Source organism: Vombatus ursinus, unplaced genomic scaffold (genome assembly GCF_900497805.2).
Source record: "Vombatus ursinus unplaced genomic scaffold, bare-nosed wombat genome assembly UNPS02010304.1, whole genome shotgun sequence".
Lineage (NCBI taxonomy): Eukaryota > Metazoa > Chordata > Mammalia > Diprotodontia > Vombatidae > Vombatus > Vombatus ursinus.
In genome coordinates, this window is record NW_020950082.1 from 5,578,439 (window position 1) to 5,595,545 (window position 17,107).

Here is a 17,107-nt window from a genome sequence, read left to right on the forward strand (position 1 = left end):
AGTGATCCAAGACAATTCTGAAGGACTTATGATGGAAAATGCTATCCACCTCAACAGAAAGAATTGATGGAGTCTGATTGCAGATTGAAGCATACTTCTTTTTTTTTAAACTTTCTTTATTATTCTTGGTTTTTTTTTGTCTGCATTCTTTTTCAGCATGGGTAATATAGAAATGTATGATCTATATCAATTTGCTTGCCTTTTCAAGAAGGGAGGAGGAGAGAGAGGGAAGTAGATAATATGGAATTTAAAATTTAAAAAAGAATGTGAAAATTTTTTGTTGACATGTAATTTAGAAAGAATAAAATAGAAATTAAATGTTTAAAAAATAATCTCCCTAAAGCAAAGGTTTGATCATTTCCCTGACATTCCTCTGGCTCAGAAATCTTTAATAAACCACAACACTTTAGCCTGTCATTTAAAGCCCTCTATTGATCTTATTCTAACTTGCTTCTTTCAGCCTTCTATCATAATACACTCTATGTTCCAGGCAAACCAGATTTCCAAACCCAACGTGTCTTCTTCCTCAGCCTTTGCAGAGACCACCTCTTACACCGGGAGTGTATGCTTCCTCATCTCCACCCTGAAGCCACCTCCTGTGAGACTTCTACAGTATTGCAATTGAAGGTATTTTCTGCCTCATCATATTTTCCTGGCACTTAATTTCTAGACTTCTCCTTTGTCCCCATTATGCCCCTTTCCCTCTATTGTATTACATTTTTTTTTGTATGTCGTAATTTCCCAGTAGCCTAAAAGCACCTCGGAGTAGCAGACTCAAGTCTTGCAGGTGAAAAAATAGGACAATAACACCCGGTGAGTTTTTTCTAGAGCTTAGGGTCACTGGCTCTGTCACTCTTTGTAAAACTACTTTACTTTGTCCCACATTATAAGAGAAAACATTTGGAAAATATGGCATGTGCCAGAGCAGATGGATTCTTTCAACTCCTTTTTGTATTCACAACTAACAACAATAATAAAATAATCAAGTCATTTCCTAATTTTTTCCATTTGGCCCTAATGGAACTCCACCCAATGACAGATGCAGGAATTTCTAAAACAGACTTAAGAATGACCAAAATCTAAAAACTGTAATATTCAAAGTCTCTTCTAAATCTATTCAAATTCATAAAATCATAGAATCAGAATTGGAAAGCACCTCAGACATCCTCTAGTCCAATTTTCCTTCCAGGGATTTATGGCTTTGTTTTGAATTTAGGTGATAGTTGCACTTCTCCCCCCACCCCAGCTTTCAAGGGAAGAAGAGAAAAGGAATGATATTACTTAGGCTATTGATTCCCAGCCATAATTTAAAAGATCTATGGGACTGTTTCAAATGATTTTCTGGAAGAAACTAAAACATAACTGCGCACATCTGACTAAGGCACTATCCAGGTCATGTACAAGCCAGGAAGAAGCCCCAGTGGCCATTGACCTTTCCTTCTAACTTATCCATCTTGCTTTTCTGCTCTTCCCTTGTGTATGAACAAGGAGGGGAGCCCAAGACCAAGTTGGGACAGATATGATGGCACCTGAAAATAACTCATGTATTGATGTCATGCTTTACATCTCACTTGATCCTCTCAAAATCTCAGTGAGGTAGGTATTACAGATATTATACTTGACTCCCTTAGGAAAACTGAGGTTCAGAGAAGTTAAAGGACTTGGTTATAGCTACAAAGCTAATGTGATTTATGGGTTTTCAAAGCACATTTCTCATGAATCTACATCCAGTACTCTTTTCATTATGGTATGCTTTCCAGTGTACCAAAACCAGCATGTTGATGAAGACACTACCATCCCTCTAGTCACCGAGATTCACTGTCTCAGAACTATCTTCGACCTTTATTCTTTTCCATATGTAGGGACACAGGAGACACCGACTACGCCAATTGTAAGGCAGGAGGCACCACTGGAACATTTGGACTCCAGCCTCTAGCAGGTTCATTCTTGATCTGGGCAGCCAGAAGGACAGGAACAGAGAGATAATGAGGGATTAAATAATTTATTTTATTCTTCTCAATGGGGTTGCTGATAATGGGAGCACCAACTCCTGTAGCTTCCCCTAATAACTCTTCTCACTGGCAAGAATAGGGCAACAACTCCCATGTAGGAGCATAACTCCTATCTCATTCCCCTTAGCTGGGATGGGGGCCAGTCAAAGCAAGCACAGCATTCCAGCTTGAGCATTCCCCCCAAGCCTTGATGGGGGCAGGTCAGGGCGCGCACAGCATCCAGCTGGCATAGTCCCCATATCTCCACTCACTGACCTGTGCTCACTTGATTTATAAGGGAGCACATAAAGAAGGCAATTTGCCATCAATAGCCTCACAAGTTTACATTAACTTTAGCAATATTATGCTAACTTGCACAGACGCAGTAGGTTATTTACAACTAAACTCAAATATTTACATTATCTCATCATTATATCCACTGCACAGTCTCAGTAGAGATTGTTTACAATGTGAAATCCTGGGAACTAGCTGATTGTTATGGCCAAGGAACCTGGGAACTAGTATCTAGGATCCTGGGAACTATTATCTAAAAAAGAATAACAAAATCCACCTTACTTACGCCCTATTTAATTAAGTTTAAGTCAATTCTACTGCCACATCTTTCACATCCTTTTTTTCTCTCTCTCTACTCAGAGAACCATCACTTCTAATAGTGAATAGTTTCCCAATTGATCTCCATGCTTCCAATCTTTTCCTTCTTCCGTCTATCCTCCATACAACTGCCAAATTGATATTCCTATAGGATAGGTCTGACCACATCACTCACTTATTCAAAAATCATAAGTAGTTCTCTCTTGCCTCAAAGGTGAATATAAAATTCTCATACTGTCATGGAAAACCCCACATGATCTGCTTCCTGCTCATCTTTCCAGGCTTCCTTCTTAAGCTCCTAGTCACCATATCTCTTGCAGTCAAATTGGCTTACCAATAGTTCCCCGTAAATTCTATCTCTTGCCTCCTTTCCAGGTGACTCCATTTTCCATCAGGAGCTCTGCTTTTGACTCCACTAAATACGATGCCCTCACCTAGGATGAGCTGATCACCTGAAGGTTCATAATCAAGTTCTTAGACTAAGTTTTTGACCATCAACACCTTCTGAACTCTTCAATGGTCTCTTTGCTCTGATTGGAGAACCTGGGAGTGGAGCATTAAGCTCTTCCCAAAGCCTTCCTTTATTAGAGGGTTTTGAACTTTCAGAAGTTTCTAGGTAACTTTCCAAATCAGCAGCTCTACTTGGTTTGGACACATAGATTTTTCCACCATGCCCCCAGAGAACTTCCCTCTCTCTCTTCCTTTTTCAGCTTCCTTCTGTGTGCTGTCTTCCCCATTAGACTGTAAGCACCTTGAAGACAAGAACTTTCTTTTTCTTATTTGTATCCTCAGCACTCAGCATAGTGCCTAGCACATAGCACGTGCTTAATAAATATTTACTGAACTGAATTGAATTCTATGCCTTTGTACAAGCTATGCCCCAAACCTGGAATGCACTTATTCCACACCTATGCCTGTCCAATTTCAAGGCATAACACAGGTGCTACTTCTCACTGAGCTTTCCTGACTCAGTTACCTCAGCTATAAAATGTGAGGGCTGGATTTGATGGCCTTTGTAAATAAATGCTGCAAAGTAAAGTCTCAACACTTGATGAGACAGAGGACCCTGTGGAATGTGAGGGGAACATGGACCAAAACATACTGCCTTCTGCAGTGGTTTAAAAGAGATATGAGAATTATGAAAGCTGAATTTATGGCCCATACAGTAAAAAATAATGGGAAGAAGAGAAAAACTTGTATGTGTGATGGCAAGTCTTACCCAAGAAATAAAAGAGAGAACAATGGGTTGGGAACCTTGATACACAGAAGAGAAGAATAATCTGGAAAAAGAGAAGCAAAAAAAAAGTAACATTAAAAGAAAATATGCTCACTAAGCAAAACATACTGATTTCAAAGACAAGATGCATAGAGACAATCTAAGGATCATAGGTCTCTCAAAACATTAGACATGAATAATAGAATACTATGATGCAGAAAATAATACAAAGGACTTCTCAGAACTTCTGAACACAGAAAATGACACTCCAATGAAAAAAATTCATGCATCACCTGGGTTTGGGGTGGGGGGACAACCCAAGGCTGCAAGACTCCAGTACACAAGTGGTTAAATTCAACAATTCAATTCAGAAATAAGTTGATTATCTCTGCAAGAGATTCAGAGCAAGAGCTTCAGGCACAAAAGTTTGTAATTTTGAAAAACAGGAGACCGTTTTGCATCCATCAGAAAATGCTGGAGGGAATGGAATAATATGTTCCTAAAAGCAATGCAGTTAGGATGCAGCCCAGAGTAACCTCCTCTGCAAATTGGAGTTTAACCATAAACGAAAAAAAAAAAAAAGATGTATGTTCAATAACAAAAAGGCATTTAAAACATTCTTGGAGAGAAAACCAGACCTGAAGAGATTATTTGCTTTTCAAACCACCCCAGACAATAGAAATATAGGAAGGGCACACAAATGCAGCACAAGGTCAGGAAGACAGGAGGAGAGACAGCAGAGAGACCTAAAGAGATTTCTTTATGAAGGTACGCAAGGAGATGTGTGAAGGCAAGATGGTGGTAAAAGTGAAGAGGGTATGGTGCACTCTGGAGGAACCTGGCAACACCCTGCCTGCAAGTGAATCAATGGCTTTTGAGGAACTATGTTACAAAATGGAAGATTGTGTGAAAGAGAGGGAGAGTTTGTGATGTGCCAGGGTCAAATTAAGAGCTAGCAATGTGACCTTGGGAAGAGAAGAGCCTGAAAGGGGATGGGTGAGAAGGGGGGGAAAGAGGGAAGCTTTTGGTGGTGAGAGGGGGGTTTCACTGATGAATTCTCTTAGGGGAGAAGAGAGGTGTACTGTGAAGGGAGATGGGGAACTTATACTGGAGGTAGTCTGCGGGATTTGGTATATTTCACTACACAATCATCACACCCTGTGATGTGTATATATACATACATACATATGTATATGTATTTTTTTCAGTCCAAAAATTGGTTTATAACCTTTCATTGTGTAATCATGGCATGATATAATTTTGTTCATCATGCTGCTTAAAAGGTAAACAGAGCACCAGTGGCATTTATCTCTCCTGCATTGTGAGCTGTGAGCCTAGAATTCTCAGCCCAAGAGCATTGCTGGTATTCAATTTTAACATATATTTGTGAGTATTCCATGTATCCTCATCTTGTACCAAAGACAGTTTAGTAATGTGAGAGATGATCTCTCAGAAGTGAAGCTTCCTCAAAGGGTTAATAGTTTTTGTTAATAGTTCTCACAAAGGGCAGCAATTAGGAGATCACTGGTCATTTGGAGAGAGCTGTCTCGGTTAAATGATAAGGTCAGAAGCCAGATAGTAGATTAAGAAGAGAGTGGGAGGAGAGAAATTGGAGGCACCTATTGAAGATGGCCTTCTCAAGGAATTTAATTGTATTGTTGAAACACACTCCCTTCTGACCTTGTCAAAACGCCCCCAGACTCTGTTTTTAAGACCCTTGCAAGACTTTCCAACTTTTCTTGTCTGCGGGCAAACTTGTGTAACTGCCTTTGTTCTCTGTTGCTGGGGAAGATTTCCGTGAATAGATTGTGCCCCCTGAAGCCCAGCCAATGGGATAAGGGTAAGGGGGTTAGGGAGGAGGAACTCGTGTTAGGGTATAAATAAGCCTTGCTTTCTGTAACCAACTGGTACCCGTATTCCCTGGTTGGTGCCATTAGGGCGAGGAGGGGTGATACCCTTTCTCATGAGAAAGCAATAAACTCCTTTCTGCTTTCAAGGTATCTAAGTCTTTGTTTTGATTTTGAGTAATGGTCTCTGCCCCACACAGTAATAAATGATTTTTAAGTAATACCGGCACAAATTTTTTAAAAAGCTCCTCATAATGGTTGCACCCCACTTTTTCGCAAAAAAAAATTTTGGCATAATATCTGCGATGATTATGCGGTAAAATACAGTACTTGAAAAGATGTCCTACCTTGGGAGGGGACGGGGAGTTGGAACTCCTGGGGAAACTGGTATCTGGATGAATAGGAGGGCATGGACCTAGGGAGATCTTGAGGCAAATAGGGGAAAGAAAGTAACCAGGGCGAGGGAATAGATCAGTGGTGGGCTGAATAATCAGGATATGAAGGTGTGGAGGGGGTCCTACCATGGGGCAGTGTGCTTTCTGTCACCTGCTGGAATTAGTATTGTTCTGGGAGTGAGGCACAAAGAGAATACTGTGGTAAATTCTATAAGGCAGTGGCAGTAACTGCCTAGAGAGGAGAACCAAGAATGGCTATCTCTGAAGTTCTGATTCCATGAGAAACACAGAGAATAAAGAGAGATTAGATAATTATAGAAATCATGAACCAGAGGATTAAGGTCTAGAGTAGACAGAGAGGATGGATAATGAAGAGAGTGAGAAAAACTCTCTCTTGAAAGAAGGGCAAAAAGTGGGGAAAAAATTAACAAATAGAACTAGTTGAAAGGAAGGAGATGAAGAAGGAATCTAGGAGAATTAATAACCAGAAAAAGTAGGAAAGAAAAAGGAACTAAAAAGTAAAACCCCAAAGGGAAAGAGGTAACAAACAGGAATGGGGTTTAGGGGTGAGGGGAAGAGAGCCAGTGGGAGTAGTTCCACCTTTAAAAAAGATTAAGCTAGAGTAACTGAAGAAACATTGTACTGTGCTTATAGCAGAGGAGAAAAAAATTATAATGAGGGGAAAAATGATGGAGAAATATGGGTAGGATGATATTATCAGGTAGATTTGTAACTAGTTAAGACACACAAGGGCAGGTAGGTGGCTCAGTGGATAGAGCACTGGGTCTGGGGTCAGGAAGACTCATCTTCCTTAGTTTGAATCCAGCCTCGGACACTTACTAGCTGTCTGAACCTGGGCAAATCATTTAATCTTGTTTGCCTCAGTTTCCCCATCTGTAAAATAAGCTGGAGAAGGAAATGGCAAACCACTCCAGTATCTTTGCCAAGAAAACCCCAAATGGGGTCACAGAGAGTTGGACACCACTGAACAAGACAAACACACCTAGAGTTGATTAATGGATTGCTGTTGTGGTTTGTCCTTCATTCTTGAAGAGGACTATGACATGGGGGAGGTCATGCCATGACATTCAAGTGAACTGATGTAAAAACTAAAGGGAGATTTCCATTGTGATTTGTTATAGGGTGTCATCCTTTGCCCTGTTCTGTTCATGAATATTGAAGATAGATGATGTACTTATTAAAACTGGCCGGTGACACCAATCTGGGAAAGCAGATAAACTTATTGGCTGACACAATATCCAAGAAAATCTTGAAAGGTTGGAATGATGAGTCAACCCAAATAAGTTGAAATTTAACAAAGATTAATCAATGTAGAATACAGAAGGGAATAAGTATTTATACACTGCCTACTCTGTGCCAGGCACTGTGCTAAGCACTTTTACAAACATTATTTCATTTGATTTGTAAGTAGCATATTTAGGTTAAAAAATCAACTGCAGAAACATAAGTCAGGGTAGACATAGCAAGATGTCAGTTCATGGGGAAAAGACCTACATAGGATCATGGATTTAAAGGAGGAAGAAATCCGAGAGGACATTTAGTCCTCCACCCCCTATTACAGATAAGAAAACTGTGGCTCACAGTTGTATAGCTATTGTCAGCATCTTATGCATTTTACCAGTCAATGCAATACTGCCACCTAAAAAAGCTAATGCAAGCCTGTCCTTTACCCTGGCCAGATCATATCTGGAGAACAATGTTCAGTTCTGTGCACTATGGGGCAGCTAAGTGTCTCAGTGGACAGAGTACCAGGCCTGGAGTCAGGAAAACCTGAGTTTAAAACTGACCTCAGACACTTACTATAGCTGTATGGCCCTGGGCAAGTCACTTAACCTGTCTGGCTCAGTTTCCTAAAATGGGGAAAATAATAGCATTTACCGCCTAGGTTTGTGGGGATCAAATGAGATATTTGTAAAGTGCTTAGCAGAATAACTGGTACATGGTAGGCACTATGTAAATGCTCATTTCCTTCCTTTTCCCTTCCATGTTTTGGGAAGGGTGTCCACAAGCTGAAGTGCCCAAACAGAGGTATTAAAAGTTATGCTGATTCAGTCACCCATTGTTCCAAGTCCTACTTGTTTGCTGGTGGTGGTGGTCCTTCCTTTTCAAAGGAGACCAATGACATCATGAGTGATGTCTTGATTTATGTATGAATTGGATTTAAGTGAAGCAGTTGCACAAAGCTGTCAGCCTCACTCTCTCTTCCTGAATTGTTTGAGGTCCAGTGGGAGGACAAAATTCAAGATGACTGGAGATGGCCCAGGATGCAGTGGATGACCCTGGCATCTTTGATGTCTGGCCAAGCTTCAAAATGGCCTTTGTGGCCATTGGAACAAATTATTCTCATCTGCCTACTCCTCCAAGGAAAGTCTTCACGTGCTTGGGGTAGACATTCCTCTAACTCACCAACAGGTTTGGTTACCTTCACCATCTGCTGAGACAGTTTACTATGGGGTAGAGCATGCTATAACTTCTTGGAGCCACAGGTGAGAACTAACAGAAGGTGGACACCAAAGGTGGATGAGCAGCCCTGCAGAGGGCTCAGCAAGCCCTCACACCACAGATGCTAGTCGTCCTGCTTGTAAATCAGTGTTAGTGAAGGCTCTGTAGAGGGAGGCTACATTCAATCTGCAGCCTTTGTATTACCTGCTATATATCACAAAGGGATTATCTGTTAGCCTTCACTTACTGGGAATTAGGGAGGTGCTGAGATACAATGGCCTACCCCTTTTAACTGGTGTGGACCTATCTGAATTGTCTTTAACTCATTATCAATAAAAGCTGGCTCCATTTTGAATACCTTGCTGATCTCGAGGGATCAGTCTGTCGATGTATTTCTACCTAGATGTATTTTAATACACTCCTTTTAATTCTCTTTGTCCTGAGTTTTGCTTCATTAAACCAAGAATTTTCCTTTCAACAAAGGCAACCAGAATTACGAAGGCCTCCTGCTAATTCATACCAAATGAAGATTAATTGCAGGAATTGTCAACGTTTAGTCTGGTGAAGAGAAGGCTACTAGGGGACTTGATGTCTATCTTCCAATATTTGATAGGCTGGAAGAAAAATTGGAATGGTGCTTAACCCCAGCAGGAAAAACTAGAAACAACAGGCAGAAAATACAAGGAGGTTTGATGAGAGGTAAAACTTCCTAACAATTAGGACTATCCAAAAGTGTAATGGGCTGCCTAAGGATGTAGTAGGTTGCCCCACATTGGTATTCAAGAAAGGTTGGATGACTGTTAGGTATGTTAGGAATTCTTTTCAAGCAAGCATCAGGTGACCTTTAAAAACGTTCCTCCCCACTCAGATTATTATGTTGCATTTGTAATATCGTGTCCAGAGAAAAGGAGGTGATTCCTCTTTAATTATAGGTTGTATCATAGTCAGGTCCTAATCTAGGCATCACATTTTAAAAGTGTTGTTGACAGGTTGTAGTAAGTTCAAATTTTAAGGGGGCTTGAAACATAGCATCAGTTAAGTATCTGGAGAGGTTTAGCCTTGAGAAGAGACAATTTAAGAAGGCCACATTCACTGCCTTCAAAAATCCAAAGGGTTGTCATGTGGAAGAGGGATTTGGTTTATTTTGCTTCACCCCAGAGGGAACTAACTAGTTGGTAGCAACGCATTGGACAGATTTTTGATTACGGCTACATGCTGAGCACTGTGCTAGACATTAGCGGAGACAGACATTAAGATGGACCTGGTCTTTATGTTTCTAATTTAGTATAAGTATAGTAATAACTCATACCTAAACAACTCCGAAACTAAATATCTATATGAGAGGGGCAAGCCAACCACTATATAAAGTTTGGTGGAGAAAGTATTATTGATTGGGGAAAGCGGAAAGGCTTAAAGCAGAGCTATAAAAGGGACCTCAGAGATTCTCTTGTAATCTCTCATTTTACAAATGAGGTCAATTAAGCCATAAGAGGTTAAATGATGAGTCCAAAGGTAATGTAAAGGTCACACAACAAGTTGGCGGCCAGGACAGGACTAGAGTGAAATCCAAGTCTCCTAATTCCTAGTCCAATCTTTAGTTCCCTATATATCATGCCTCCTCTTCAATGCATAATTTTTTTGCTTAACTTAAACCCTTTGTTTAATTTCATCTTGCACTGGACCAATTGAAATTGAGTGGAGGACCAAGTCTGTCCTTCAGGTCATGGAATGCACTCCAATTTTGTAATTCCCTTCCAAAGTCTTCCATAAGCTTTCCAGACTCTCTCTCTAATGTCAGATAACATATATAGAAAGTTTTATTCCCATTCAATTGTTTATTAAGATATCTGGCCACAAACCTAGTCACCTCTTTGTTTTCTGTATTAACTGAAAGGGAGTCTTTAAATTCAGTAGGACTGTATTAACTCAGAATGAACATTAGTGTTAGTACTTTGCCATTAAATTTTTCAAATGAGCAAAGTATAGATATAAGGAAGTTACTTTGTCTCCTCATCTGAAGAGAAACTTCTACTTGGAGGTATTTCTGCTATTTCTTCGATTTATTATCCTTTAGAAACCGGAAGATTAGTTTTGGAAATTGAAAAAGCTTTAAGAATCAATTTAGTTCTAAATGTTTGCAAATTAAAATTACACAAAAGCATGAAATCTTGCATTGGTCTATGATGCTTCTCTACTGCCCTCTGAAGGTTGTAATTTTTTTTTAATATAACAAATGGGAAAAAAAAAAATCCCTTCCCACCCTATTGCCTCCATAATTTTACTCCGATGTGTCATTATAGCATAGAGATCTTGGGTTCTCAAAGGCTATCCCAATGGAGTGCAAGCTTTGGTAGGTCCTACTCTAAGCTGGAAAGGCCTAGAATCTAGGCAGGTGAAGAACTCCTGACGACCAACCTAAATTGATGCTTATTACCAGACTGGCTTCAAGGTGATAGATTTTTTGATCACCTGAATACCTGAAGCCTACTAAGATGTAAAGGTTTGCCATTTCTGCATCATTCAAGAGTCATGGATGAAATCACAGATGCTTGAAATTTTTTTAAAAAAATGTACACAATCTAAAGGTAAAATCCTTAAACTTGCATATTTTTCATGTTACAAATTTAATTTTTTTTAATCTTCCAAGCACTTATTTCCTTTTTATTATTTCCTCTCTAAGCAAAAACCCCCAGACTTTTAGTTTAGCAATAATGTAATTGAAAAAAATGTATGTATAAATAATCAGAAATTTAATCTTTTAAATAATCTTTGTATACAGATGTAGAAGAGCAAAAAAAAATCTTCAAATTTCTCTCCTTGGGCTCTGAGTACTAATAAAATTGCTAAATTTTAAAGAATTTAATTTTACCACTAAAATCTTTTACATGTTTCTTTGATGTGATGACCTCTCATCTTCTTCAGATTACCTCGTAAGACTCCTTTCCCACTCTCCCCTCAATCATCACCCTCTTCCTATCTCCTCTACATTCCTTTTCTACCTTCAAATATAAACCCATCCTAAAAAACAAAACAGAAAACCTTCACCATAAAAGGTCAATCCCCCAAGTGATCCTAGATCTCTCTTCTCTTTCTCAAATTCCAAGAAAAAATGGTTTACACTTGCTGCTTCCCCTTCTTCTCTTTTCATTCATTCAACTCTTTGCAATTTGCCTTTTCACCTCACCAGCAAATGGGAACCACTCTCCTCAAAGTTATCAATGATCTCTTCCTCTTCCTCCTCTCCTTCCCCCCTTATTTCTAAAATACAATTTTATTATGATCTAAATGAAAAAGAAATGGGAATGACAGCAATAAACAAGATTCACCACTATCGTAATAAGACTACAACAATCTCATATTTTAAACTCAAAAGGAACATAATTGGTGTCCAAAGTAAAGAGAGGTGCAATAGATGAAATATATATATTGGGCTAGGCAATTGGGGTTAAGTGACTTGCCCAGGGTCACATAGCTAGTATCAAGTGTCTGATGCCGGATTTGAATTCAGGTCCTCCGGACTCCAGGGCCAGTGCTCTATTCACTGAGTCACCTAGCTGCTCCAGAATTATATATATTTTAAGCTAACAAATGTCCTCCAAAGCCCATTTATCCACATCAGCTCCCCCAAATTAAACATATGTTCTGCTCAGCTACATAGCAAAGTGGCAAGCAAATTACACCACTGACATCACAAGACAGTTGCCTACAGCAGTAGACCTTTGACACTGGGCTCTAGTTTCACTCGCTTATAGAACTTCATCTTTCATTGGGGGCCACAGTTGTCTAAGCAACCTGCAAATCCAGATCATACTGTGCTGCCAGTGGTGGCTCCATGACAACCTCTGGAAATGCATGAGCAGGCATGGCAACAAACTCCAAATCAGGGGGTCCAATAAGTTTTCTAGCAGGCCAAAGAAAGGTCTTCTCAAAGTTGTAGCTACTTATTGCAAAAATGTCAGAATACTATAAAGTATTTTTCCTATGGAAAACATTGGATTTCATCTTGACTTTTATGTCCTTAATATCCACTTTGTTGTCATAAATGAAAGGGATATTTTCTATATCCTCATACCAGATAACTATGCCATTGAGGTACATTTTTGCAACTGCTACATCAAACATTATATTGGCACACTGTTTGGCAGTAATAAGCATCTCTCAGATCACCAAATTCCTCTTGGTAGGCCATATCTCACACTTCAAATTTATTAGGACTTAACTTTTGCTAGTATAGAACACAAGTGATGGACCTTAACCATCAAGATGGCTACATATTCTTCTCAAATTCATCAATCAAATGATGTTTTACAAATGTGTTTTTTATAGTATTTTCATCACAAGTCTGAATTGAACTTGAGGTTTTCCTTAGGGGCCAGAAAGATGGTGGTTCCAGAAGTATCTCTTGAGTGATCAATGGAAAGATAGCAGAAACAAAATAATAATGATCTTTTTTGTTGTTGTTGTTGTTGCTAAGGTCTTCATTAATCTAACAGCAATCATTGGTGAGACTTTTTCTGTTTCCAAATACCTGTTGGTTTTGAAGAACAATCAAAATAAAAACCAAAGCAAAAAACAAAGAAAAAAACATAAAACCCATGGAAATATATAGAAGTTCCTAAAGGCCTTGGCTGACAGCCTCTTATTTCCATCCAGAATGATAATGAAAAGGAAGGAAGTAGGAAAGATGAGTAAGGAGGTGGCCAGGGTCAGGAGAGGTAGTCTCAGTACAAATTCTGGTCAGTTATAGCTTTTTGATTCAGAATGGCACTGAAAAGAAAGGGGCAAAAAGGAGGTCAGCTGGACTGGGGAAGGGGAATGAACATTTTCTTTATAAAAGATTGTTAAAAAAAAAAAAAAAAAGCTTAAAATAGACACCTGACATGCAAGTGTCCTTTGGGTTCTCCAAGACCCTTCACCCCACTCAGGAAGAGGGCAGCTTCACCAAGGGAGAAATAGATGGATTCTATCTTGAAGTGAAGGAAAGGCACTGGACCACTATGTCCAGTGATATTAACACAGACATGGGGAAGTTAGTAAGTAGGATGAACCATTCATCCTGTTCATCTAATCAGTTCTCTAGCCTATATAGGATGGTGCTAGACCCATAGTTTCAAGTAAATTGCCCTTGGCACTGGTGGGTTTGTTTTGTTTTTAAGTTCAGGACTAAAGGGTAGGGAAGGAATGTGGGGGCTAGAATGGGCATGCCACACTTGGTTGATTCATGGAGTCTTCCAAGCCTGGGATGTTGAGTGACTTCAGGTTCAAGAACCAAAGCTCTCTAATACTGAAGAGACTTCCGCTTCAAGAACCCCATTTGGTCAGATGATTATCAAGCTTCCAAGCATCTCTCCACCTGTTCCAATCGTTACACAGGGAGCAGAGTCAGACTTTAAACAGGTTAAGGAACTTCGTCTCAGTCACATTCCCCAAAGCCTCAGGCTTCCCGGACATGGAATGCAGTCTGCCAGGACTTCAGAGTTTAAGGAAAGGGGAAGCACAGTAAGATGAACTTGAGAACCAAAAGACCTTTCCCATATTTGAGCTTTAACAAAGGGATGAGCTTCTAGGAAACAGTGCTTGTAATTGCCATCCGAAGTCCTCATCCTTCTTAACCTATCTGCTACATTTAACACTGTTGACCGACCTCTCCTGGATACTCTTTGCTCTGGGTATGTCACTTTCCTTTCCTGGTTTTCCTCTTACTGAGTCACTTCTCAGTCTCCTTTTCTGGTTCATCATTCATATGATGTCCCCTAACTGTGGGTGCTTCCCAAGGCTCTGTCTTGCGGCATCTTTTCTTCATCTTTTTCTTCTCTTCTACCAGCTTTGTAGCTTCAGCAACTCTATGCAGATGACTCATAGATCCATACATCCAAGTTCCAGTCTCATCTGAGCATTAGTCCCAGGTCAGTACATATTGGACAATTCAAACTAAATCTCCTTTAGGAGATAAGCCACTTTTAGTGAGATCAAGACATGGTATCAAAATGTCAATGAGATTGTCTTCTGGTAAAAATTCTCTGAAATTCTTTTCCTTCAAAGTCCAGGTCAGGTGGTGATGGAGTGATGGGACCTGGACCCCTAAAAGAAAAGACTGTCTTTGAAAGCAACCCAGTCCCTGAACTTTCCCATATATTTCAGTAGCCCAGATCACTGGACCCTCTGCCCAAGGCATCTGGCCCACCGCAGAACACCTAGACCATCTAACTAGCTCACTAGACTAATTAGCTCTTGGCCCACCCCAGACTACTTGCATATACAGAATGCTCCCCAATCCCATCTCATCACCTAATTAGCCTGATAGTCCTTTCACCGTGGAACCTGGCCCACCAGTCCTTAATCTCATCCAGATCCTTTCACTGTCCTTTTTGCAGGTTCACTAGGAACCCTGTGGCCTTCTATTGGCATTACAATAAACTGCCCCTGGACTGGAAGATATTTGAGTGCATGAATTCATTCCTTGGGTGTGGTCTTTTGATTGCAACTAAGTTTTACAAAGCAAATCCTTTTAAGGGGATTTGTTCTGTGAAGTTTGGATTCAGTCAAAGGGCCATACTTGAGCACCTAGAGGGCCACAGGTTCCCCAGTCCTAATAACTTCATAGATGAGGAAAAAGATTCAGATGATTAAATGACTTGCATAAGCTATGATAGTAGTCAGTGGAAGATTGGGGATTTGAACCCAGGCCCTATGATTCCAAATCCATCACTTTTACCACTATACTGGGTACCACTTGTTTGGTAATGAAGAGCAAACATGGCACGCAGCTTTGAATCATTGATTAAAAAGATTTTCAAAAGTAAGAAAATTTATGTTTTAGTGAAGCTTTTACTTCTGAGTTCGTAAAGTTACTTAGCTTCTCCACATTTTATCTAGAAATATGTAGTATCTGACATAAAAGTTTTACTCAGCTGCCATCATTGAAAAAGCTCCTTGAGTTTTAGAATTCTTAAGGAATTCTAGAGTTGAATTATAGAAGACATCCTTACTATCATATATTTATGATTTCATGTACTTTATGATCTACAACTATCTTGAAAAGATTTCTTTAAAGTCTGTTGTCAATTGGACATTACCATTCAATCTCAAGATATACTTGTTTTATTCCATCCTGGCATTCTTTACTAAAGAAAAAGAGAAAAGTATGCATAACTTTCTTTTACAAAGTTATTATATACCACCCCCTCTCCCCCCACTGCTCCCCAACCCCCATACAACTGCGGTTGCATCTCACTTACATATGAATTACATTGCATTTAAATGGTACTTACCAAGTCCTGCCATTCTAAGGGCAAGAAGGTTAGGGCAGTACACACAGTAGGTACTTAAATATTTGATGACTGGTGGATTTCATTAGTGTAAGACCAGGAGATGCACACCACAGGGCAATCAATATGTGAATATTGATCCATTTATGATCTCCCAGATGCTTATGTCACCCACATCGTTAACCAATACTTTACCTATATTCTGTGTAGACTTTCATTATTTTATCACAGGTGTACTCGGCAGGGTGTTATCTTCTGCTTAAATGCTTCTGGAAAAAATAAGTTAACATATACCAGAGTCTGCCTCAAGCCTCCCACATATCCATTCAAGTTCTAGCATCAATTATCCTTAAAATAAGGGGTTTGTGCTAGGGACCAAAGCATTAAAAGTCACAGTACCTCATTTATTCTCAAGTCCATTTCCTGTTTGACTCCAAAAGCTTTGTCTGCCACACAAGCAATATGGTTTTAAATTTCCTTCTAGCACACATTTTCCACTACTGAAAATGGAATTGTAGGTATAGACACCTTGGAATGACCATAAACAATTTCTCTCAGACTGTCAGATGTCATTTTTTCTTGCAAAGAACCATCCCCCCATCATTTGGCTACCTGAGAATTGCTGAGTGGGCAAACCTATTGCTTTTATCCACAGAAAAAGACTGTTCTCTTAGTTTGAGAATTTGCTTTTTATCATGTTCTTTCCAACCCACAAAAAAGTTCCGATAAAGTGCACTTTATGGAAAAAGATGTTAGCTAATTCTAGCAGTAATTGGGGATTTTATTGTAGGTAGGCAAATTGCAGTTTAGCCGCTAATTTGCACATGAAGCCAATTTTGTTCTCAAAATTGCCTTATTTCACTCCTAAGGTGATTTTGCCACCAAATATCCAACTATGTTTTCCATAACATGAAAAAATCCTAACATAACTGAAACAGTTTACTACTCTGAATTCAGGTAAATTAAAAACTCTTACCTTTAAATAAAGTTGCATATTTTCAAATTCTTTGGGGACCTAAAGATCACAAAAAAGAGCTAGGTTCCTATCTCCTCCTAACTGTTAATACTCTATGGCCCAAGCCTTCTGAGCAAAAGGGTTAATAATCTCCTATCTTAAATGAGATTTGCCTGAACTACTTTCATCTTTTCATGACACCAAATAAAGCCATGTCTTATTAAAAAATTCATGGAAATATAACTAGCAGAAACTTTAAGATTTATAAAGCATTGTGCTATCTCATTTATCTTCAAAACAATCCCAAGAGGTTTAAGAATTTAGAAATTATGAAACAGGATAAAAAGCCAAGAGTCACAC